Below are 25,681 nucleotides of genomic sequence, written 5' to 3'. Positions count from 1 at the left end.
TTATTATCAGATGATCAATTATGTATTTCCAGTTCCTTTATACTTGTAAGCATATTGGATCCACTTTTGTACTTGACATGAGGACATGATTTACTATTTCTAAGCATGGGTATGCCCGACTCAGACATCAGTTTCTTTCTGATCTCTTTTGCTGCCTTGGCATGCTGAATTCTGGTGAACTCCTCCTCGATCTTGGCATGATTCCTTCTATACACTTAATACATCTTGGCCATCATGTACCCCTTATAACCTCATATATTAAGGGGCATCTGTTATAGCACCATTTACCACTCTTGGTAGATTTGATGCTCTGATTATGGCCTACGGCAACCCTTCCTTCCAGACTTGGTCCAAAATTTAAAAAACAATGTCTTATTCCCTATACACTATTTCTCCCTATGATAAAAGTGTGTACACACGTGCCAACATATACCCAACCCACGTACATATATTAAAATACTTAAAAAAATTAAATTTCCTTAATTTCGGGTGGAGTTCACAGGTTTCACCTGTTACTCACCTCCTATTGCCCATGGCCCAACTATTTCCCAACTGAAACAACTAGTTTAGAGAAGTATAAATAAACCTCCATGCGAAGGCCTTATGGGAGGAGATGAGATATTGATACTATAGTGATATTATCCCTAATCAAGCCTAACGAAACCCGTATGTCTCCTGCACTCCCCAAAGATTCAGGAAACTGTTGTTTCCTTGTTGGAGATATCCTTCATCTTTCTTGAGATATCCTTGTATTGGTGATGGAGGAAGATTGGTGAGGCCGGGAAAGGAGGGATCCAAAGGACGGTTCCACTTGGAGCCAGAGAAGGACTCAGGTCATATTTCTCCACTTTACTTGTAGCTAACTTCAATAAAGGAATTTTGTTCTATTTCCGATATTAAATGTGTTTATTCATATATTTATATTGTAATTTGTTTATGAATCTTACAATGATGCATAATGGTTCATTCATTTATATGATTTAAAGTTAATATCATGAACATGCTTTATGTTTCTACTGCTGTATATGTTTCATTTGAATAATTTTCAGGTTTTGAAGACATCAAGAGAAGATGAGGGTTTGCACCTTGCAGGATCTACTCAAACATAGGAATTTTGGGTAAGGACACTCTTACACAGTTAAGTAGAATAAGCATTTAGGTTGATTGGCTGAGCATTTATTGTTGTGTTTTGCCCTCTGCTCTATTGGGGTTCTCAACCCAATACCCTAGGGTGTTCTCACCCGCAACAACAATATTAAATCAACCTAATGAACAACAAATTGAGGCTCCAATATCATTCTTTAGTTCAACTCTATAGGGAGCCGAGCTGCATTACTTAGAGTTTGAGAAGCAAGACTTTACATTCTTTAAATCTGTTAAGAATTTCAGGACTTTCCTCCTGAAGACACACTAAAGTAATTGTTCCTTTCCCTGCTCTTAGAAAATTTATTATACATAAATAATTAGGAGAGAAATGAGCCAATTGGGTCGCTGCCTTGCAGGAATGTGACCTAGATATTAAGGCAGCTAAAATTGTCAGAGGTCAAGGATTTTTCAAGTTGATCATTGGAGCTAATGAAAAATTAACGAATGAAGATTCAATTAATAATTTTCATATCACAGAGGTATTTCCTATTGACATTGAATCCCAATATGCTGATCTAATTTTTTACTTAAAAAATGGTTATGCTCCACCAAAACTCAATTACAATAAGAAAAGAGCTCTCAGACTAAAGGCTAATCAATATCATCTTATTAGTGATGTATTATTTAGATGAAATTAAGATTCTATTTTGTTAATATGCCTAGAAAAGTTTGAAGTTGAAAAGGCCTTGCATGAGCTACATGATGGACTAGCTGGAGGACACTATGGTGGTGACACCACTTCTCAAAAGATCCTATATGTTGGTTATTATTGGCCGATTTTATTCAGCAACACTCATGCTTATGTTAGAAAGTGTAAAGTCTACCAAAATTGTCGCTAGAAGGCAAAAAAAACCAACCTTACCTTTACAAGTAGTTAACATTGAACAATACTTTGAATAATTTGGACTAGACATAATAGGTGAGATTATCCCTAACTCTTCCAAGCAGAATAAATACATCTTGACTGCTACTGATTACTTCACCAAGTCGGTATAAAATATACCCTTGAAGGTGGCCAATTTTTAGAGAATTATTGAATTCATTGATCAATTTATTATTACGAGGTTTGGTCTTCCTTATGATAATGCATCATATTTTTCAGGTAACACCATTATTGAATTCGCCCTTAGAAAAGGTTTTAAATTGAAGTATTCTGAAAATTATTATCCACAAGGAAACAACTTAGTAGAATCGACTAACAAAAACCTCATTAGAATAATAAAACAGACCATGAACAAAATCAAATAAATTGGCATAAAGCTCTAGTCTTTGGATTATGGGTTGACATAATTACCCAGAAGGCCTCTATAGGTACTTCTCCTTTTCAATTAGTATAAGGTAAAGAAGTTATTTTGCCACCTAATCTAGATATACCATCACTATCCCTAGTGCAATCCATTGAAGAAAATCCTAACTCTTCTCTTCAACTAAGAATGTCTCCAATCCTTAAACTATAGGAGGAAAGAGATAAAACTAGAGAAGTCCATGCCCATCACCAACAATTGGTTAAGTCTGCATTTGATGCAAGTTCAATTCAAAATAAAAATTTTGAAATTGGCGATCTAGTTCTAAAATGGGACAAAGCCTATGAGGAGAAAGGAAAACATTCAAAGTGCTAAAGACTATGGCAAAGCCCATTTCAGATTGTTCAAAAAATAGGCCCATCAACTTGTATTCTATAAGATCTACAAGGAAAGAGGGATGCTCTTCCTGTTAATGGGCTAGTTTTGAAGAAATATTTTTATGAAAGATACATATCCTTTTGTAAATATGTAAATAACCATATGTATATACTGGTGTCTTAGCCCTAGCATTGTTATGTAATACACGTTTTTCCTCATATTGGGGTCTCTCATCATTAAAATGATATTTGACTGATTAATCAAGATATTTTTAGAATGAAAATCATAACATTGAGGTTTAGTTTTGAAAATTATAAAAAAACTCTAAAAAACTTTATATCCATTAAATTGTGAATGTTTCATAGCTTGAAAACTTTCTAAAATCTAGTTATTGCTTCATTCATCATACAAAAGGTTTTCCTTAAAAAAGTAAAGGCTATTATGAAGTTTTAGCATCTTTTTACTTCAATTGTCATCTATTACGCTTAACGAGTAAATATGCCTCCCCATCCACTGATTTTAAATTTTTTTAGTCTGTAATTCAAAAATATATAAAACTTGAAAGATAAGAGGTCTCATCGTGAGCCAACTTACCATGATAATGGGAAACCAATGATACTAAGATTATCAAACTATCCACCAAGCTAGGATAATGGATTACATTTATATAACCATAAGACAGGATGTCTCATCATGAGCCAACTTGTTCAGTGTCATTATAACCCGTGAATGGCATTGTCGTAATCTGGTTACCAAACTAGGGAAATGGATTTCAGGCAAACTTTAAAACAAAATTTTAAAAGAAAAAGATTAAAAACACCTAAAATTTTTACTATAAGTGGATGGGATATTGGGGTATCTGTGGTTAAATGTTAACACTATCAAGGCTATGGACGCTTGCTGGTAGCAATGGCTCTACCAATGACAAATAGGTCTATCTTAAAATCTAAAGTTTTGTAGTTTTTAACTTTAGCTTTATAACTGATTAGATCACAAATAGAGATAACAAATGTTTTCATCAATAAACAAGTTATGAGATAGTTTAAAAAATGATGAATTCTTTTATCGAAAGTGATTATTATCAAACTAAAGTTCAGGAATTTTTATCTTTTTAAGTCTTCTTGTTTAATTGATTAAACCTTCATTTATTTTTAACAGAGATAATTGTTTCGCTCAGTATGTAACCAATTATTGCACTACTCAAAAAACCCCATTTTAATTAATAGTATAACTAATAAATAATGGTGACTATTTTAAAATTTAGGATCAAACCCAAAAATTCCAATAAAACAAGGTAATATTAGCTTTATTGTTTCAAAATCTTGGTTGAATCTAGATATTTCCCTTATCAGAACATAAATACCAGAGCTTAAACATTTAAATATTAGTTTTAACATTAAAAAAATCTCTTTGGAAATATAATATCGAAGCTTTCAGACATGTCCCCTTAAGAAAAAGTCTAATTAAAAGATTTCCCGATTGGGTTTTATAAGGCCTAAGCCTTTGCAATAATAAAAGCACTCTATTTTATGTGATAGTAGTAAAATTCCAATACCGAAATATTTGAACATAGCATATCGAGGTTTCCATATCAGTGTTTTCATTTTGATGACCATGTCCAATCTTCTGATCCTCCAATCTCCAATATCCCTTCTCACTACATTCTCCGATATGCGACCTCGCTAATACCACGACCTCCAATCTCTAATATTTTTCACACCTCTGATCTTCGATATTTGTCTCACCTCTGATCATTTCGCAATTGTCATATCGGGGTTTCCTAGTTAGAAGTTATCATTTCAATTCCCCGATATCAAAACATTAATAGCAAACCTCTGATAATTCTTCCTTCCTGTAATTATAAGCTTCTATGTTCTATAAGCTTATCGAATGTAAACGATATCGCAGATTTTAATGATGCAACAATGAAATTTCACCGATATGATGACATGTAATGTGGCCCATTTCAATTCACGTTTTATCAATAAATGGCCAAATGAGGAGAAAAAATGGTTTTTGATATAATAAACATCATTGTTGCTAACGATTTCCTAAGATTTCGCTCATAAAAGTCTTGGATTATGGTGTAATCATTTCTTTTCTCTGTGTTATTCACTCTGAAGTTACTTGCTCCTCACTATTATGTTTCTCTTGGCAGGTAGTCCTGATAAACATAATTCAACAGAAATGTCTCGATCGACCACACCTAGAAAGAAAGTTGTTGTTCAGCAATAATCAGTCACTCTGCCCTCGAAGGCAATAGAATTGCCTACAATATTTTCCAATACCACATGCACCTTGGATGCTAGAAACTTTACCTAGGAGGCCATGTATCATCTTTTTAAAGATGAAGATCTAAGGGTCAAGGAAAGAGTAGCCACAACCAAAGATTCATTCCCAGTTGCTGATACTACAAATAATGATCTCATCAATTCATTCCTCCACATAATTTCTGTTCAATCGAATATATTTCCTTACATGGATATGATTAGGTGGGTCATCGACCATCTAAAAATTACAGACATAAAATTTATGACCAAGAGGAACACAATCATCAACTCTTTCATGAGCAAAGATTTGACTCAAATGTACTAGCTGCCATCACATTAGAAGATATATAGTAAGGACTTCACTAAGAAATTCACGAAGGAAAATTAGGATGAATCTAAATTCATCAAAGGATGGAGAAGAGATGCTAGCAAGAACAACCGAGAGGATAAGGGTATGTACTCTATAGCTTATCTTGTTGGGCCCTATTGTTATGCTATCACTATGATATGTATATTATTTGGTTATGCCAATACCCAAAAGGTTTTTGACCAATTGTTGGCTTATTGGGGCCTGACCAAAGAGAAAGACACGGAGAAGGTTTCTGACCAATTGTTGGCTTATTGGGGACATAAAGATTATCTTCAATCTCTTTCTTCATAGGGTTATAGTGTTCCGACATCAGACATCCCTTAGGTAGATCATGATCCCAACAACGGAACCATTTGTTGGCTTATTGGGGCCTGACCCAGGTTCGGAAGTGTTTTAGCCAAACAAATCCTGCACTTCCGACCGTTTTGAAAACAATCTACGGATCGCGGACTGAAGTCTCACCCGAGGTAGTATGGGAGGGTGCTAGAACTAGGTTTCCACACCCTATGGATTTCTTGATGAGGTTTAGAGGGGTTGTGAATCGATCTGCGCACTCGCGCTACTCTACGCAGTTGTCTCGCCTTCGTGTAGCTCTACAACAGGGAACTTCCTAGATTCCTTATTATTATTGTGACTATTATAGATCTGATCTAATTCTTGGGCTCTTAATCAAGCATTCAATAGTTATCACCAGCTTGCACAACCATAAATCTTAAAGATATGCAGAAAATCACATCATAAGAACAAATTGTCAGATGTGCGACCAAATGCACAAGAATTCATAAACACTTATCTTATATTAATATTCTATTCATTACAATCCAATTCCACCCTACGCAATCAACTGCAGTGGGTCTGCACACACAACTGCAAACTCTACCATGCCTCTATGCACATAGCTGTAGAGCCTACTCTTACTACTACCAACCCTAACTTGGACTTACAGAATCAGAGCGAACAACCCATTACACTTTATATCTCACCAAAGAAAATGTTTCCTTCTACCCTTAGAGCCTTGCTCTATTTATACATTCCCATGGTCAGCGGACCATGGGCAAGCTAACTCGCTTTCTATTATCTTACATTATTTTTGGGTGGAAAGTGCTTTGACTTGACTCCTTACAATTCACAATCTGCACACTTCGTGGAACCTTTACCATACTATTACCTAAAATTGTGGGCTTTAAGCCCCAAAACCATAACACAGGGGATCCGTTGCCCAATAGGCCCCCAACACAATCATGATAACTCATCTCAAGTCACTCGGCTAGTGCATTGATATTTGCTTGGGGTCCATCCAGCAATCTTCACACTGCGCTGGCATCTGTCACACATCCTTCCACTGTTTATTGTATCAATTGTGCGTAGCTTTCTCATGCTTTCTCGGAGGCACCTTCTTTCCTTAGTGGATATCTGTCCTGTAGCTAGGTCAGCTTCCCCTCAATCGTAGCGGTGATCTTGAATGCTTCCTCAAGCCAAGGCTAGATGTGTGTTTTAAGCCCGGCTTCTTTCTGGCGTGCGGCATCCACTTGTTCCTTCAGGGCTTGGGCATCCCTCATCTTGGCCAAGCACTGAGTGAGGGCGACCATTTTCACAGTCCCTTGGACATTAGCATAAGCTTGCTGTAACTCCCGTGCTTCTGTCTATACCTGCTGTAGCATTGGGTCTTCCTGCAGTGATGTGAGCATAAGAAGGGACCGATCCAACAATCCCATGCAATCCTGTACAACGTGCTCTATCACTTCCAACCTTGCTTAAATTGCACGGTAGCACTTCTCTCTGACTTCTGGTGGCGTAGGGGGATACACTTTCAGCCTTAGCTCTGCTATCTGCAAGTTCAACTCTAACTGAGCTATTGCGGCCTCCTCTTGGGCCCTACAGAATCCTACTGCCATGTGATGAATCATTTTGGCTGCTGGGAGTTCCGCTGGCACAACCAGTTCTAGTACACTACTACAGACCTCTGCCACTTCCTGTTCCAATCCTTGGTTGTGTGCAACCAAGTTGCCGTACTGTAGAGTGATCTGCTCTAGATTTCCCTTTTGCTCCTTTAAGACTTGGAGGGCACGACCTTCCCTGGCGTGGAGCTCAGCGGTTACCCCATCCTGCAGCTGGTATAGGGTCTCTCTAAGAAGGGCAGCCAAATTCAATGCCCTACCCCTCATGTCACCTTCGGCCTCTGCTAGGACAACGCCTGCTAATAATACTAAAGTGTTCATTGTGCAGGCGTGCACCATCTGCTTAGCTGCGGATGTACCTTCAACAAGGTTCAGTATCATCCCTCTTGGGGGTCGCACCTGTAATGGCTTCAACTACGCCTTAAGAACCCCCAACACAGTTGTCTGCTCTGTCATCAACTCCTCTAAAGCACCCTTAGTGGCATCACGTATTGGTTTCCTACTGGCAAGACAATCTCCCTCCAAGGTCTTTGCATCTTTGTGTTTTTGCATGCAGGAGGTTGCTTCTTGATGCGCGGGCTCTTGAGTTGGGTCAATTTTGTGGTAAGGTCCATGCATTCCTGTGTCTCCATTTCACCATGTATGTCCTGCTCTGTGGACATTTCTTGATCTTCCATGATCTCTTCGGCGGGGCCGGTGGTGGTTTTTGCTACTACCTCGGTCGCCTCCTGCTGCATGGCTGCTTTCTTTTCCTGGCACGTCCTTTCCGCCAAATTTGTGATGCGTAACTTGATTTCCTTCTTCCATTGCTGTGTAGCAATCTTTCCTAATTCAGCCAAGCCGAGGGCACACCACTCTGGAGGCCATGCCACCATTACCTCAAAAATTGCATCGTCCATTGCAGTGGACAGAAGTTTTACCCATGTTCGAGTTAGATCCTTTCGCGCCTAGATATACAAATTATGCATATCCGCCTTAAACTCGGCCGCGCTTTACAAACTATTGTATACTGTTAGGGATAACTGCAGTCTGTGGTCGATCCATGCTTGGATACTCACCTCCATAAATATCCAAAACACCTTGATCTAACGAACCCTCGTGGCATATTTTGTGGCCCAGAGCGAGTTATACCTCATGGCTTCAAGTAGATTCTCCTCAATGTTCAGAAACTGGCCGCCCTTCGGCAGCTCCACTGCAACCAGCAGGATTGATAGGAGAAACCATGCATAGTGGGAAGTCTTACCTTGCTCTTGGGCCTTACAATTTGTCAAAATTTCGTCGCAAAGAAATTGCACCCAGTTGAGCTAAATCCCCTCTGCACACTACTCTGTCGGCGGAATGACAGAGGCGAGCACCTCGTCTCTATGGCATTTCCACATGAGCTTTCCAGCCAGTAACTGGGTGGTGACGTGCACCCCTCAGTCTTTGATACTTGCTGTTACATACCCTCACTTCTGCTTCTCCAACTTATACTTAGCCTTCATAGCTTCTGTGAGGCCTACATCGCTACTCATTCCTACTGTGGCTGCAGGATCGTTTCCTTTGGTAGGCAGCTAGGAAATCCTATGTATTAAATCGGTCGTGATGGGAATTGGTTCCTCCAGCCAGAGATACCCATCATGTGCTGGGCATAGTAGCTAAACGATAACAAAAATTGTGATGGCCGCATGGTGGTAGTGGGGTATCCACCTCAGATGGAGTAATCCCGCCTTCTCCACACCCCATAACCACTTCTACTGTAGTAATTTATCCGCAACCAATTGGGGGAACTTCTCGCTATTCGCGAGGTCCTTGTCTTCAAACTTGATATTCGGTACACGACCTAGTGGCAAACCATCAAACCTTATTTCATTCGGAAGAAGTAGGGTCTAGAGCATGCTCTTCATCGCCTCCAGGTCCTTCGGTATCTTGGCTGTCCCTTTCCATAGGGAGATGTATGGTGGTAGCATTATCGTCGAAGGTACTTGGGAAAAATTTTCCTCTTCCTCATCCTATGCTTCAATCTGAGCAATTAGGGATTCTAAATCTTCTTCTTCCTCCTCAGTTTTAGTGGTGATAGCTTTCCCCTTTTCTGCCATTGACAATTTACTGAAGTACGGTGATACCCAGACTGGCCCCATACTCTGCTTTTCTTTATGGGGTCGCAGTGTGCATGGAGACTTTAGAACCTCAGGGGCAGTGGCCGCCTCTCCAGGCTCCTCCTGGGTTAGATGGGGCTCCTCCATGAATCTCAATCTGGTTCTAGCAGCTAACATGGTTTCTATCTTGGATTCGCTCGGGTACTTACTCACGAGTGGCAAGGTAGCTTGGTGCTTACTGCTTTGTACTAGCTCGAATATCAAATATCCAAGTGTTGTTTTGGGGCTACCCCAAGGGGTTTTATAGTAACGTTTGAATTTGAATTCGACCATTCCCTTCACTTCTGAGTCATGAATATCTTCTTGGCGGCAAATCTTCCCATATCTAACTTTGAATTTTTGTCTTAATGGCCCGCCGCCCGCTCCTTTCCACCATAAGTTGGACTTCTTTTCATGAATAGTGACATCAATGGTCACCTCCTAGCCTACCCACATGGCAGCGCAGCCTCCTATGTGCGACCGTGATCCCGGTGACCTACTGGCCCTGCGCGGAACCTCCTTTCCATGTAGCTCTCCTGTAGACTTGTTTATAGTCCCGCGCCTTCTTTCAACTTCTTGGAGCACTGAGACTGTGCTTCCCACAAATAGTTAGGTGGTCGCACCCTAGGTGCGATACTTCAACTTCCTTACTAGCCAAGGCTGCAGGCACCCTTCACCTACCCTTGTATCCATTAGTGGATCTCATTCTTTTTTGTATGGTTTGCCCCCCTATTTGGTAAAGTGCGGTCGTAGACAGGATAACAGGGTTGCAACTATTTCTTATGCAGTAGTAGGGCTAGACAGGCCTAGTCTCATCATGCTTAGTTTCACGCGGCCCGCGTGTGCAACTCCGGTTTCTAGTTTGCTGATTCCTTGGCCCAATATTACACTTTTCTTCCTCAGTTGTGCCCATTCTTCATCAAGTGTGCGAAGTTTAAAACTCCATCACCGAATGGCTTCTTGTAACTGCCGTATTCTTTTCCTCAGGTCCTCGTGTCTAGTCCGAATTGCTAGGGCTATGGTCTGGGAAGTTTTCTCTATCTTCCTAGTTTCATCTTGTCTAATCGCTGATAGGGTCATCTTCACACACCTCTTTTTGCTTATGGTCCTATAAGCCCATCAAACCTTTGGTACGTGCAGATTCCAATTAGTTTGTTTTATCTGGCGAACTTTGGTTAGGATCCCGCATGTTTTTCCTAATGCTCCAATTATTGGTGGAATGCGTTGCCTTCATTGTTTCCACGCTAGTTTCTACCTTTTATTCCTGATCCGAATTGGATCCTTGAACTCTCTTAAAGCTACCCAATCTCTGTAAAAACTCATACTGAAATTTAAAGTCTTGTGGATGTCAAAGCCTATCAGAAATAACCTCTGAACGACAAAAATTTGTAGCCATCATGGAGTAATGAGGACCTTCGGTCAAAGCACGCTGACCAAGGCCCATGGAGACCGTGCAGTGGCACAAACTAGTAATTGGGAACTCCAGATCAGGAAATGGAGGCTGTTTCTAATGCGTGATTAGCAAAAAGTGCTAATCGCGCATTGCTGGGAAAAACCACTCGAGAAGGAAGAGCCCCGAGCGCTCGATCACAAGGGAAGCTAGAAACCGTGTGAAAAGCGCTAAAATGACAGGTGCGTCCCGCACTCCAAAACTAGGAGAATATCAGAGGCGTTTTAGGCGATAAGTGGGTTTGGCCAATGACCCGGCGATTCCATACGTTGGACGACGTCTGTCCAGTGGATGAGAGAGAAAATCGCTCTCATTGCAGGCTAACATTCGAGCAAGTCAACCGCATGATAAAAGCGATAACCGTAGAATCTGGAGGCCCCAGATCAAACGACGGAGTTTTCACCCAATGGGAAACCGGATTTGATAGGAGAAATATGCTATGGCAAATAAATATTTGAAGTCCAACATGGATGATGAGTTGGCAGAGATTCGTATTTTTCGAGCATTCTTGGAGTAAACAGAAATAATGGCCATTTCAAATGCTCAAGTGTTTTCGGTGAACCTCACACTTATCCATTACGGAATAGGTGGCCGCTTCCCTGTGAGGTGTGATGTAGTGACTGTAATAGCCAAAAGAATGGATTTGAATAGATAGAGGTAGGGAATGATAGAGTTGAAAGTGGAGATGATGAGAGAGAGGATAAAAGGAGGGATAGAAGAAAAGAGGAGAGTAAATAGTGAGAAAAAGTTGAATTCATAGAGAGTCTTTGGAGTCACTCAGAGGTTGAGTAAAAAGCCAAAGAGCTCAATTGATAGCAGCATATTGTTATTGGAGTTTCTTGAAGGTTGAGCAACTCTTAGAGGCATGCAAAGGCTGAAAGAAAGAGCTTAGACAAGCCAGAGCTGAGAGCCAGAACCAAAGCCAGAGCCAAAGAGCCAAAGATAGAGTCAAAGCCACAGCTAGACCAAGAGCCAGAGTAAGCACCAGAAGCAAGAGCTGAGAGCCAGAACCAGAGCCAGAGCCAAAGAGCCAGAGCTAGAGTCAAAGCCACAACCAAAGCAAGAGCCAGAGCCACAACCAAGAGACAGAGCTAGAAAGCTGAAGAGATCCAAGAGCCAAGTGATAATACGGTGTTCTGAGCCTAATGTTCTTGTATAAAACATTAGAGTTAAGTGTAGCACTCGTAAAAGAACTGTTGCCATAATCCCAGAGAGCCTAATCGAGTTGATTAGAGCTCAAGGAGACGTAGCCCAAGATATCAGGGTGAGCTCCATATTATATTGTTGTCTTATGTGTTTGTTTTTACTGCTGCTTTAACTACTGTTATGTGCATTTATATACTAGTTCAAGTAGCTTCCCATATCAGCACAAACAATATATTTTAAAGTAAATAATCAGTTGAAAACAAATACAAGCATACACCCTATTTTCAAGAATTTATTATTTCCGCATTGCTTGATCAAATGTACTTGGGAAAATTTAAAGATTTGGAATTGGGAGAGGTTCTTGTAAGTTAGACAAGAAGCCTAAGAGCCCATTTTCAGATCAAGTGGTATCAGAGCTTAAGATTGATTAACCCCGCCTTCAAAGAAGGTTGTATCAGAATTCTTGATTGACAGGGCAAAGATTGCTTGTCTGAAATGTGTTTGGACAGTCAAGGATTGGTTGCCTCATCAATTGTATGCTTGGTTGCAGACTGATTATTGTTTGAGTTTGCAAAGGTGAAGGGAAAGCTATTGATAGGTCAGTCCAGGAAGGATAAGAAGGAAGAAGGGCTGAAGGCATTCTTCTATCCCAAAGCACCTCAAAGCAACCCTTGAATCACAAGAGGATTTTCGCAAAATGTTGCTTGAGTAATCTCTTTATTAATCTTGTTTGAAGTTCTTTTGTTCATTGGTATAATGACAACTTCTACAAGTGAGTCCTCAGAATATTCTTTCTTGAGAAGTTCCTTTGATGGAGACATGAAGCAAGACTTGTCCACCATGATAGATATGGTGAGAAAAATGTATGACGATGGAAGGAAGAGCAGCATACTTAGAGAGTAGTTGAATTCCGTGGAGGAAGAGAAGCAGATGCTTTCTAGAAAATTGCTGGAAATGGAGAGGAAACTTCATATTGCAAGTATGAGCGTGAAAAAGGATGCATGAGTTGGAGTCACAACTCTTTGTTGCAAAAGAAGCCTTGGCCAAGTATTAGCTTGAAGAAGCGGTAAACCATTCCTGTTTGTCTTCAATTTCTTCTGAGAATGCTCATATTGGTTCTTTTTAAAAACATACCAGAGGCATAGGTTCCAAGCTAATGTCCAAGAAGGGCTATGAAGGAAAAGGATTGGGCAAACATGAACAAGGTATTGTTGAGCCAATAATGGTTGAGGAAAGGCCTAGGTGTTTGGGTCTTGGCTATTGATAGTCTTATGGAGAGAGTTCCAAAGATGTCATGAAGTCCATTGAAATAGTTCCAAAAAGAAGTTTTATTGCAGGTCCTCGACCTCAAAAGTGTGAGGATTGTATTAAGGTGGAATGCAATAGCTCGAAACATCATTCGCATGATGCAGGTGTTCAAAAGCACATACTTGAACCAGAGGGTTGTAGAAACTCTGACAACCTTGAAGAAAGTGATAGTGTTCCAAAGGGAGCTACTTCTTCATTTGTCTCACCTCCTCATGAAGGCAATAAAGGTGAAAAAGGAAAGTGTAAATCTGGTTCTAAGAACATTCCTTTTGATTTTGTAAAGCATGGAAAAAGAATTGCATGTTCCTTTTGTGGTTTGGATAACCATTATGTTTCTAGATGTTGGAAGAGGATGGCCACATACAGGAAACTTTTGAAGGAAAAGAAGCAAGCAGCCAAAGGTCCACAGGACAAGGAAAATCATGTTGGCAAAAGGATGCACATGTGTTGCACTTACTACATTAAGCAAGGGCATCTTATTGAAAGGTGTTGGACTTTGAATCTGTCACTACCTCCACCAAAGCTGAAGGAGAAGGTGGAAAAATAAAATGGTAGGGATGGAAATAAAGATTCCATAATTGATGTGGTTCAGGATGATTCACATATTGATGTTGATGTGCAAACAAAAGAGGGACCTTTGAAATGAATTGGTAAGAAATGGTTAGAATTCTTATCCAATTAAGGTTGTATGTCTAGTGATGCATATATTTTCATTTCTTTTTGGAATAAATGCAAGTTGTAGGATCTTACCAAAATGGTAAATAGAAAGAAGTTGAGTAGGAAACTCACTTTATTGCTGCAACAATATGTTCATTTCAGCTTCAAAAGTACAGTGTACTTATGCGAAAGTTGAAAGATGGAATGCATGCATGAGCATGAGATGCATGTGATACTGGCTTGGGAGAAGTTAACTTGGTTTCTAAAATGGAGATAAGGATGAAGTGTTTCATCTTTTGGAAAAGAGTCCTAAAGGCCTTTTTACTATATGCTTGACTTGAAGGGTCATTTGTTGTAAAGGCATGTTTTATTGGCTTGTTATCTATTCAATCATTTTTATGTAGATATAAGACATGGAAGGGTCACTAGGTGTGAAATCTGTTTCTTTGTTGAAGTAGGAGTTAGCCCATGCAGTTGTTGTCTATATGCCTATTGTTGTTAACAATTGTTGTTGGCAGCTTTTCAAACAGGTACAAATGAAAGTTTTGTGGAGCAGATGTACTTCACATTTGATTGAGCCACCTTGGAGTAAGGATCAAGGCAAAGAAGTTCAAAATACCTTCTATAAACTTCACAGCAAAAGTTCTGCATGAAGTCAAGAAGGAAAACATTTCTTCCCAAAATGGCCAACCCATCCAAAAAGGAAAGTGGTTAAAGATGGTGGTTCAGAGACCCTATGCAAAAGAAAGTGTAGGGAGGCTGAAAGAAGAGGGTGTTATTACTCTCATTTACTGCTTAGATCAGTATATCAGTCTTTTGGTGGACCAAAAGTTCTTTTAGTGGGAAGGCGTGATCCGAATTGGATCCTTGAACTCCCTTAAAGATATCTGAACTCTATAAAAACTCATACCAAAGTTTAAAGTCTTGTGGATGTCGAAGCCTATCAGAAATAACCTCCGAAGAACAACAATTTGTAGCCAACATGGAGTAATGAGGACCTTCGGTCAAAGCACGCTGACCAAGGCCCATGGAGACAATGCAGTGGCACAGACTAGAAATTGGGAAATCCAAATCAGGAAATAGAGGCTATTTTTGATGCACGATTAGTGAAAAGCGCTAATCGCGCATCGCTGGGAAAAACCCCTCGAGAAGGAAGAGCCCCGTGTGCTCGATTACAAGGGAAGCTAGAAACCGTAGGAAAAGTGCTAAAACGACAGGCGGGTCCCGCACTCCAAAACCGATAGAATATCAGAGGCGTTTTAGGCAGCAAGTGGGTTTGGCCGACAATCCAACGATTCCATACTTTGGATGACGCATGTCCAGCGTATGAGAGAGAAAATCGCTCTCATCGCAGGCTAACGTTTGAGCAAGTCAACCACGCGAAAAAATTGATAACCATAGGATCTAGAGACCCCAGATCAAATGGTGGAGTTTGCACCTGATGGGAGACTAGATTTGATGGGAGAAATAAGATACGGTGCATAAAGATTTGAAGTCCGACATGGACGATGAGTTGGCAGAGATGCACATTTCGCAGGCATTCTTGGAGTAAATGGAAATAACGGCCATTTCAAATGATCAAGTGTTTCTGGTGAACCTGACACTTATCTGTTACGGAATAGGTGGCAACTTCCCTATGAGGTGTGATGTAGTGACTGTAATAGCTGAAAGAAGGGATTCAAATGGATAGAGGTAGGGAACGAGAGAGCTGAAAGCGGAGACGAACAAATAGAGAGTAAAAGGAGGGATAGAAGAAGAGAGGAGAGTGAACAGTGAGAAAAGGCCGAATGCGCAGAGAGTCTTTGGAGTCACTCGGAGGTCGAGTGAAAAGCCAAAGAGCTCAATTAACAGCAGCATATTGTTGTTGGAGTTTCTTGGAAGTCTAGCGACTCTCAGAGGCATGCAAAGGCCGAGAGAAAGAGCTTAGAGAAGCTTGAGCTCAGAGCCAGAACCAGAGCTAGAGCTAAAGAGCCAGAGTTAGAGTCAGAGCCACAAGCAGAGAAAGAGCTAGAGAGAGAGACAGAAGCGAGAGTTGAGAGCCAGAACCGGAGCCAGAGTCAAAGAGCTAGAGCTAGAGTCAGAGCCACAGCCAGAGAAAAAGCTAGAGCCATAGCTAGAAAGCTGAAGAGCTCCAAGAGCCAAGGGATAAGATGGTGTTCTGAGCCCAATGTTCCTGTATAAAACATTGGAGTTAAGTGTAGCACTTGTAAAAGAACTGTTGCCATAATCCCAGAGAGCCTAGTTGAATTGATTAGAGCTCAAGGAGACGTAGCCCAAGATATCAGGGTGAACTACATATTATATTGTTGTCTTATGTGTTTGTTTTTACTATTGTTTTAACTACTGTTATATGCATTTATATATCAGTTCAAGTACCTTCCCTTATCAACACAAACAACAGATTTTAAAGTAAATAATCAGCTGAAAAAATTACAAGAATACACCTTATTTTCAAGCATTTCTTATTTCCGCATTGGTTGATCAAATACACTTGGGAAAACTTAAAGCTTTGGAAGTGGGAGAGGTTCTTGTAAGTTAGAGAAGAAGCCTAAGAGCCCCATTTTCAGATAAACTCCTTAGTTTGGGAAGGGGTTGTAGAACACTCGTCTGCACATCTTGATGTAGGTGGCCATTCAAACAGCCTCGTCCTAGCTACCCAAATTGCTTTTGACTCTGGGGACCTCCAAACCATACATCCATCTGCCTTCTACATTTGAGCCAGTCCCACCTAGCCTTCTTATGTGGAATCCACCCTTATGTAGTTTTCGTGCGCAATGTCCCTTTTTGTGCACTCTGCCAATTTTGCTTCAGTATTGCATTTTCACAGTGGTCTACGGATTCCTCCATGTTTGTTGTGCCATCATTTGTTAGTAGTTCCCTTGCTTTGGTCATCACATGTCACAGTGATCTAACCATCATATTACAATTCAGCGTTCTTACTTCGTGCAATCAGTTCTACCATCACTCTATTTCTTCATCTGTGTCCAAAGTGCAGGAACTGTCATGCTCCCATGATATTCTCCCTTCTGGTGTCAGATTCACTCGATCCTGGTCTTGCACTGTTATCTAGTAAATGCAGTCCATTTCATTGCCACTTTCCTCGTCGTGCACAAGTTCGGTGTAGTGCGCTCCTTTGGCTGGGTCTAATGGAACTACCATGCGTAGGGACTTTTTCTTGAAAATCATCTTCCGCTTCTTCAGGTTGATGACTCCATTCATATTAGCGGCCCAAGCTTTCCCTAACAACACGGGGTAAGGGTTACTGTCATCCACATTTTCTATTACCTCAAAATCCGTTTGTGTGCTCGCGCCTTCGATGTCCACTGTTACTCCTTGCAATCTCCCCATGGGAAAGATCTTTTGTTGGTTCTCCATCCATAATTCAGTAGGACACCACTATAATGTGGGCCTGCCCATGTGTACGCATGTCTATTTAGGTAGCACATTTGCATCTGAACCCAAGTCCAGGATGACCTGATCCATCTAATGGTCGTCAATCTATGTCGTCAATCACATTTCCCGCCCAATGCGCAAAGCATGCTTTCATAGTTTCCGGATCACACGTGGTTCACCTGACCCTGTGCACCTAGTTATTAGCTCTTGTAATCCATTAACTACCTTATTGTCCTGTAGTAGCTTCATGCATGTCTCTAAAAAGGTAGTTACCATAGAAGGATCCATTTCCAACTCAGGTTGATCCTTACTACCTGAGGTAGAGGCCTCCACGAAGCTCTTCTTAGCTTCCATAAATGTCTCCTTTGCATGTTCCAAGTCAAACATAGGTTGCTTTGTAGGGGCCTTGCGAACCCATGTATTCTCCTCGGGTTGCTTCCCCTTATCATCCCCTGTGGTTGCACCGCTTCTAAGCACGATGTTCACGTTGGGGTCTTCTTCGCACAGTTCAGGCCTCATCATTTGGACGTTCTGTGTTGGAGTAGACTGAAGCACCCCTTTTTTGCGCATTTGTGCTATTAGTGTGGGGAAATATACCGCTTCATGATCAAACTGATAACAATACAGACAACATGTTTTGGTCGAGTTCGTACAGTCACATGCGTAGTGCCAGGTCCTCCACAATTATAGTAGATTACCTATCCACAGCCTTGTCTGAGTCCCATTCCTCCTCATCCTCATCCTCGTCCCTAGAACCAACTGCGTGGTATTGCTGCAACTGGATCCTGACCTCGCGCAGTCTGCATCCTATAGGTAGGTGTTCGATCCATCAACAATTCATAACTCCCACAGTTGCATTCATCGTGGCCCACCAATCTACAAAAATTGCAAAATAGGTGCTGGGGGGTCTGTGTAAACCTCTGCAATAGATGTCAATTTTCCATTGTGTGTTTTCTTCCCACCTTACAGATTGTGCACCAGAGTGCAGGTGTTGCACTTGGCCCTGCCTGTGACGCTGGTCTCAATGGCATTGTTCCTCCCCTGCCAAATAGTTCGCGAATACTAGACAATGATCCTTATCATGGCCATGGGCTTTACATTTTATGCACCACACTTCTTCGCACGCTTCTCGCCGAGGCACCCTATCCCGTTTCAAACTCTGCATCTCCAAGCATAGGTTTTGTAGTTGTGCGTGGATCTATTGGACTCCTAACCCGAGATCCTATATTGGAGTTTCATGCAACCTCATCTCTATTTATAATGCTTCTGCCTGGGTTGAAAGCTTCTATTGTGATAGCGCCATCCTCAGATGTGGTGTCAAAGATGCCACAAACCACGCATGGTGCTGCGAATCCATCAGTGTCATGTTAGCCTCACAGATCATGTTCTTCAGTCTTTGATCCAGATCCTAGGGGGTTTTTCCTGGAAGCATCGTGATCTCCTTGAATCCGATGGTCGACTGCGTCTCCGATTTCGGCCGACTAAATTCTTTGTTTAATGCAATCTAGATTTCCGCTAGCCCAGCATTCGGATGATCATTCGAGTGCTTGATATACCAAGTCAACACGTGATCCTGCATCACACTTATCAATGTGGCATTCTTAATGTTATCATCCGTAACTCTGTGCGCTTCGCACACTACTCTTACTACGAACCAAAACTGATCTGGATCTTCGATCCCTACTCCTCTGAATATAGGCAATTTGATCTTGCTCGCCATGCTAAACCACTAGTTTTGTGGAGGTGGTGTGGGTGAAGATGGAGGGGAAGGAGGTGACATGAGTGGTGGTGTTAGCGGAGATGATAGCTGTGGAACGCGTTGCCTTATCAAACTGACCGCACTCCTTGGAAAGCCCAAGTGCTCTCTACCTCGCTTGCTCATGGAGACGAAATTAAAGGACTGTTTCCTAACCCTTCGATACCTTTGTAGGCCCTTCCGCTCATTGTCATTCCACTCATTAATGAATTCGCATCGCCTGTTTTTCACACAATAGCATCTTAATCCAGGTATTCAACGATTTGATTTACTTACCTCGCAGTCCATTGAGAAAACATCTTTCTGCTTCATTGTGGCTAACAGCCGTGTCTATTGCAAATTCAATGATAAACCCTCCTATTATCCGATCCAGCCAATGATCTACAGCCCATGCGATCTTCTCTTTCGATTCCTCTAGCCTGCGCACCAACTCTAGAGTCCACACTATGGGTTGCTCAAGATTGCACCTTCCCTAGCTGTCTGCTAGCCTTGCAATCTAATCATATAGCTCTGAAGAGAAAGAGGCAAAGAAGATCTCGTGAATTTCCATAGATACGTAGCGATCCAACCACCTCTTCTTAGATATTTACAAGGTTTTGTTTTCCTATACCACGAACTCGTGAAGCTTCAAATCCAACCAATATTCAATCTCTTTCTTCATAGGGTTCCAGATTAGACATCCCTTAGGCAAATCTTGGTCCCAACAATGGAACCATTTGTTGGCTTATTGGGGCTTGACCCAGGTTTGGAAATGTTTTAGCCAAACAAATCCCACACTACCAGACCTTTCGACAACAATCCATGGAGCGCAGACTGAAGTCTCATTCGAGGTAGTATGGGAAGGTGCCAGAACCAGGTTTCCACACCCTAGGGATGTCTTGATGAGGTCTGGATGGGTCACGAACCGATCTGTGCACTCGCACTGCTCTGCGTAGCTGTCTGGCCTTTGCGTAGCTCTGCAACAGGGCACTTACTAGATTCTTTATTATTATTGTGATTATTATAGATCTAATCTAATTCTTGGGGTCTTAATCAAGCATTCAATAGTTATCAGCAGCACACACAACAATAAATCTTAAAGATATGCATAAAATCGCAACATAAGAACAAACAGTCGGATCTGCGACTAGAAGCACAAGAATCCAGAAACACTTATCTTATATTAATCTTCTGTTTAGTACAATCCATTTACGCCCTGTGCACTCAGCTATAGGGGTCTGCGCACATAGCTATGGGCTCTTGTTATGAAACCAACTCAAGAAAAGATAGAAAAGATAGATCAATGCCTTAGAATTCAGCCTCTTCGAGGGGGCTACCTCCTTTACATTACATAAATGAACAATTCTTGGATGATTCAAATGACAAACCCTCCTTTCTATATATAGGAGTCTAAGGAGTCACAATATAATCCAGCCGACCTAACAATAATAATATAAGGCCACAAAAATAACAATAGAGGGATTCTATGGGGCACAGAAATAACAATATGGGGGTAATAGAGGCATTATAAATAAGGGGTATAACTACAATAGTAATGGGGTAATCACTAGTAGTATAGGGACCCAACATGCCCCTCTCCTTCATAAAAGTGTTGTCCTCAACGCTTGAGTAGTTCTGGATACTTCTGCATAAAATTTTCATCCTCCCATGTGGAATCTTCAACGGATAAGTTTTTCCACTTGATAAGATACTCTGAAATTGATCGATTTCGTAGCTGTCAAGTTCTTGTTTCTGTGACTGCTTCTGGTTCCAATAAAATTTTTCCTTCCTCGTCAAGTTCTGGCAATATTTTTTGAATTGGGAGCTTTTCGCCTATAACCTTCTTTAAACATGAAACATGGAAAACTGGGTGCAATCGAGAAGCTGCAGGAAGCTCCAATTTGTATGCCATAGTACCAATCTTTTGCAACACCTTGTACGAACCATAATACTTTGGTGATAATTTATTATCCTTCTTAGCTTGCTTTAGGGACATTTGCTTATATGGTTGTCACCATAGGAATACCCAATCACCTACATCAAAACTTCTTTCACTGCGATGTTGAACTGCCTGTTGTTTCATTCTATTTTGTGCCAACATGAGGTTATCCTTTAAGAGTCAAAGGACTTGTTGTTGATGTTCGATATGATGTTCCACTGCCTGAACCTTAGAATTTTCTCTTAAATATGATGTGATGGATGGTGGTTAATACCCATAAAGTTCCATAAATGGGGTCATTTTTGTTGCTGTATGGAAGGAAGTGTTATACCACCATTCAACCAGAGGCAACCATTTGACCCATTGTGTCTGTTTATCAGATACAAAGCAACAAAGATATCCTTCCAAACATTTGTTTACTATCTCAGTTTGTCCATTAGATTGAGCATGATAAGATGAGATATGAGCTAACTGAGTACCAACACAAGAAAATAATTCTGTCCAAACATTTCCAGTGAAAATGGGATCTCTGTCACTTACAATAATATTTGGGTTTCCATGTAGCTATTGAACTATTTCCATAAATGCAGTAGAAACTAAACTGGCTTTAAATGGATGTGATAATGCACAAAAGTGTGCATACTTGGTAAGTCTGTCAACTACCACCATGATCACACTCTTTCCCTCAGACTTGGGTAAACCTATGATAAAATCCATTGAAACCTCCTCCCAACGTTGGCTTGGAATGGATAAAGGTTGTAATAGACCCGGTGTCTTAATTGTTTCAACTTTATTTTGTTGGCAAACCAAACATTCCGCCACAAACTTTTGAATATCTAATTTAAGGCCATCCCAAAAAAATTCCTTCTTCACCCTGTGGTAAGTTTTTAAAAATCCTGAGTGCCCTCCTAAGGGAGAAGTGTGCAATTCCATAAGAATCTTTTGTTTTAGCTGGGAATTCTTACAAAGGTATAAGCGATATTTTTACCATAACGAATCAATTTTCCAGCTAAATGTATCAGAAGTACTGAAATCTTGTTGTAGCTTTCGAATAAGTGCCCACACTTCTTCGTCATTCTTCCATTCCTCCCTTGCTTTGTTTATCCAATTTGGTTGGATAATAGAAATGGCACACAACAATGCTTCCACATCCTCATCCTTTCTTGAGAGTGCATCTGCCACCACATTTTGCTTCCCTTTTTTGTAGATGATTTCAAAGTCATAACCCAACATCTTTGTGGCCCGCTTTTGTTGCTCTTCAGAGGCTAATCTTTTTTCTAAAAAGTATTTAAGGCTATCATGATCTGTTTTTACCTTGAAGTGTCTTCCCATTAGGTAGGGTCTCCATTTCTTAAGTGGATGGAGTATTGTCAACATTTCCTTCTCATAAATAGCTTTGCTTAAAAACTTTCCCTTGATTGGACGACTTTCAAAAGCAATGGGTCTTTCATCTTGCATTAGAATAGCAGCAATTCCATTTCCTGAAGCATCACATTCCACAATAAAGGTTTTTGTGAAGTCCGGTGTAGCTAAGACCGATGCTTGGCACATTGCCTCTTTAAGATGTTCAAAGGCCTTTGTTGCTTTTGGAGTCCATGAAAATGAATCTTTCCTCAATAATGTTGTTAGAGGTGCTGCTATTCTCCCATAATTCTTAACAAACTTGCGATAATACCCTGTCAACCCACGAAATCCTCGTAGATGCTTTATGGATGTGGGGATTTTCCATTCCTTAATGGATTTAATTTTGCTAGGGTCTACCTTAACTCCTTCATGAGATACAATATGACCCAAATATTCCACCTCCTAGACTCCAAAGAAACATTTGGATATTTTGCATATAATTGTTTCTCCTCCAATAGTTGTAGCACCCTGTCAACATGTTCAACATGATCCTTCCATGACTTGCTGTATATTAGTATATCATCAAAAAATACTAACACAAACTTTCTAAGGAATGGTTTGAAAATTGAATTCATCAAACATTGATTTCTAAATGCCGTTTTCGGAATGTCTTCAATCTTCATTCTGATTTGATGATATCCTGAACGAAGATCCAACTTGCTGAAGTAAATTGATCCATGCAATTCATCCAGTAATTCATCAATGACAGGAATGAGGAACTTATCTTTAATAGTGAGTTTGTTGAGCTCCCTATAATCCAGACACATGCACCATGATCCATCCTTCTTGTGCACCAATACTACTGGAGCTGAGAAAGAACTTTGACTTGGTTGAATTATACCAGCCTCTAGCATTTCTGCAACCATACGTTCAATTTCACTTTTTTGGACATAGGGATATCTGTACGGCCTGATGTTTGGAGGAACACTTCCTGGAATCAGATGAATAGCATGATCATGATCACGCATAGGTGGGAGACCTTTGGGAGTCTCAAATACCTTGGAATGATTGTCCAGGACTTTTTGGAGATCTGGAGAAATAGATGATTCCAATGTGGAAACATCTAGCGAACATAATTGTGCAATTTCACCTCTTTGCTCCTTTTTCAGAAGCTTAGTCATGCCATTAGAGCTGATTATCTTTCCTGGTTTTCCTGAAATACACCTTAATTCAACTTCCTTTCCTTCCATATAAAATTTGATGAAAAGTTCTTGAAAATTAAAAGCTATTGTACCCAAGGATTGTAGCCATTGGACTCCTAGTACAACATCAGCACCTCCCATTGGAATGGAAAGCATTGGGCTAGTCAATACATATTCACCCATGGATAGCTTGATATTATGGCACTTTCCAGAGCAATTTATTGTTCCTCCATTTGCAATCATCAATTGACACTCTGGTGCTGGATATAGGAAGAAATCCAATTCTTTTGCTACCCTACAATGAATAAAATTGTGGGTGCTTCCTGAATCAATCAACACTATTACCTTTTTCTTCTTGATTTGTCTTTCTATCTTGATGGTTTGAGGAGTGGTAATTCCTGCCAATGCATTACAAGATATGGTAAGATTTATTTGTTCTTCATCTAGGCTTTGTTCCTGGAGTATATCCTCTTCTTTTGACCTTTCTTGCTCCTTTTCTTCTTCCTCTTCACAATCTATGTAGAATAATTTCTTCTCAGCACACTTATGACCTTTTGTGTATTTTCTATCACAACTGTAACAAAGCCCTTTTGCTCTTTTTTCTTCCAATTGTTGTGGTGTCAACCTTGTAGGTTGTGGAAGACTAGGGGCAACAACACTTCCGTCTTTATAGTTGTGAGTGGTATGCTTCCTAGTTGCCATAATTTTGCTTTCCATTTTTCTTACTAACTTGAATGCCTTCTCTAATGAATCAGGTTCCCAAAGGCGAACATCATGTTGGATATTATCCTTTAAAGACCCTATGAACACATCAATCCTATGCTCCTTTGGAATATCTTTTACCCTTATGTTCAATTTTTGGAACTCCTCAATGTGCTCCATTATTGAACCCTTTTGTTTGAGACTTATCAATTGGCTAAAAAAAGTGTTTCTTTTTGTATCCTCATAATGTGTTATCAATTCTTCCATAAAAATTGCCCAAGTGATAAATTGTTTACGAGAACAAAGCCATTGATACCATACAAACTGATTTGGTTCCAAATATACAGTTGACATATGTACCTTTTGTGCGTTTTGCACATTATTGAGATCGAAGAATTGCTCCATCTGTAATATCCATGTGGCGGGATCCTTGCCATCAAACTTCCTCATATTGATTTTTGGAATATGGTGATTCTTCTATATAACATTAGCGTCTACGGAATCATGGTTAACATTTCTTTTGTTCTCATCATGAGTTTCCTTTACTACCTTTTCACCATTAGTAAGTATTTCTTGTAGAAAATTTGTTAAATTTGTCTTCAAATCTGCCATGCCTGTCTTCAAATTTGTGTTCAAATCTATCTGAAAATTGTCCATCTTAGCTCCCATGCCATTCATCTTATCTTCCACGCCATTTATCTTAGCTTCTGTTAACTTTTGTGAGCGTGACATTTGTTGCACTTGTTCTTGTAATTTTGATATATCATGTAGCATTTCTTCCTCTTCTTCATGAGTCATGCTAGAGCTTTCAGGTTCCTTACCAGGTGTTTGCATTTTATTTCCTCGGGGAATCAGTTACTGATAATAATGCTCTACTATGCCCTTTGAATTCCTTCAAAATAAATTTTCAAACCAAGCTTAAGCAAAAATTTAAAAAAATCTACACACCTTTTTTCACTTTGTAGGAGCTCGATATTGCATCTGATGTATCTCTGTATTTTCCAATCATCTAGTTCTGAATTTGTGACCTGTAGTAGCTCTTTGTGTCCTCTATCCAATGCCACTAGTCTGATCCAAATTGGATTCTCCAAGAAAGAGTTATGCACAATCTCCCAAGATGACCGGATTATAGACCTTTCCAGAAGAGCGAAGTTGTATGAAGTGCCACATGTACAATTTTCGATATTTGGTTCTAAAAAAGATATAAAAGTAACTACAGTCCGTCCTCTTTCTACAACTTCTTACGAAATTTCAATCTGATTCCCAGAGATAAAGTTATGACGATTTTCCCCAGGTCACCTGTTTTGAATGTAATTCAGGAGTCTGCAAAAAGACCAACTTCCTTAGATCATATCTCCTCAAATATCACACGAAAAGCTCTG

Source organism: Pinus tabuliformis, chromosome 2_2 (genome assembly GCF_031772625.1).
Source record: "Pinus tabuliformis cultivar Carrire ecotype Pingquan chromosome 2_2, CPIR1, whole genome shotgun sequence".
NCBI classification, from domain to species: domain Eukaryota; kingdom Viridiplantae; phylum Streptophyta; class Pinopsida; order Pinales; family Pinaceae; genus Pinus; species Pinus tabuliformis.
Note: the sequence above shows the minus strand (reverse complement) of the source record.